The sequence below is a fragment of the Rhinopithecus roxellana genome, chromosome 1 (genome assembly GCF_007565055.1).
Source record: "Rhinopithecus roxellana isolate Shanxi Qingling chromosome 1, ASM756505v1, whole genome shotgun sequence".
In the NCBI taxonomy this organism is placed as follows: Eukaryota; Metazoa; Chordata; class Mammalia; order Primates; family Cercopithecidae; genus Rhinopithecus; species Rhinopithecus roxellana.
In genome coordinates, this window is record NC_044549.1 from 54,995,365 (window position 1) to 54,996,668 (window position 1,304).

A 1,304-nucleotide genomic window follows, 5' to 3' on the forward strand; every position below is an offset into this window, starting at 1 on the left:
CACTGTGATACTCAGCATGCCAACTGTAGTGAGAGTCCAAGGACTCCCCCACTGGATCCATCACACCAGGGTTAAACTCATCCCGAAGGCTACGTCTTCCTCCAAAACATTAACAGTTAAGTGGTCATCAAGCACAATTTCTCCTACCACGCTGAAATTAACCAAAAAACTTTCTTAAAACCAAAAACCCCCTAGAAAGCATAAACACAGGGAAGACTAATTACCTGCTTCCAGAAATGGCCTGTATCTACCCAACCACTTGCTATGCCTCACTTCCAACCAAAAGTCTTTTTTTTTTCTTTTTTTGAGATGGAGTCTCACCCTGTTGCCCAGTCTGGAATGCAGTGCTGCTATCTTGGCTCACTGCAACTTCCACCTCCCAGGTTCAAGCAATTCTACTGCCTCAGCCTCCCTAGTAGCTGGGATTATAGGCGTGCACCACCACGCCAGGCTAATTTTCTGTATCTTTAGTAGAGATGGGGTTTCACCATGTTGGCCAGACTGGTCTTGAACTCCTGACCTCGTGTTCCACCTGCCTCCACCTCCCAAAGTGCTGGGATTACAGGCGTGAACCACCGCGCCTGGCCCCAGCCAAAAGCCTCAATACAGGAATATCCCTCATCACAATCCTAATGCTGTCAGTAGCCAGCCTGCTGTCCACAGCAGCCCTTCAAGTTGCCATGAGTGTTATCAGTCTTTCTACTATGGAGGAAAAAATGCAACAGTCCTTTACTTACCATACCCATATAGAAAGATCCTGCTATGGCACCTTAGTTGAAAAATGTGTTGAATCAGGGAAAAGTTATTATAAAGTAAAAAATCTAGGAGTATCTGGCAGTCGTAATGGGGTTATATGCCCCAAAGGGAAGCAGTGGCTTTGCTTCACCAAAATTGGACACCGGGGAGTAAACACTCAAGTGCTAGAGGACATAAAGAGAGAACAGTTTATAGCCAAAGCAAAAGCAAAAGCCAACAACTATCACCCAAAAACCACCCATAGTATTTCCATCCCTGTATTTAAAAAACTACGAGCAGACATATCCCTTCCCAAGCCAAGAAAAACCTGTTTGTAGATCTAGGAGAATGCATCGTGCTTACCATGAATGTGTCCAATTGCTGGGTATGCAGGGGAGCCCGTATGAGTGAACAGTGGCCATGGTATGGCATAGACATTCTCCCTTACTAATATCCCAAAACTACAGCCTCACTTTCACTCCTCAGGAATGCCCGCAGTCCTGGACACTTACCAACCCAGTAAGAGGGATGGTGTGCATATCCTACAAGTGGACTAATAAAACCCATTG

The 1,304-nt window shown here is 45.7% G+C and overlaps 1 pseudogene; it reads left to right on the forward strand.

Moving 5' to 3' along the window:
* Positions 1 to 236: 236 nt before the first annotated feature.
* Positions 237 to 1,073, forward strand: LOC115899581 (annotated as a pseudogene).
* The last annotated feature ends 231 nt before the right edge of the window (positions 1,074 to 1,304 follow it).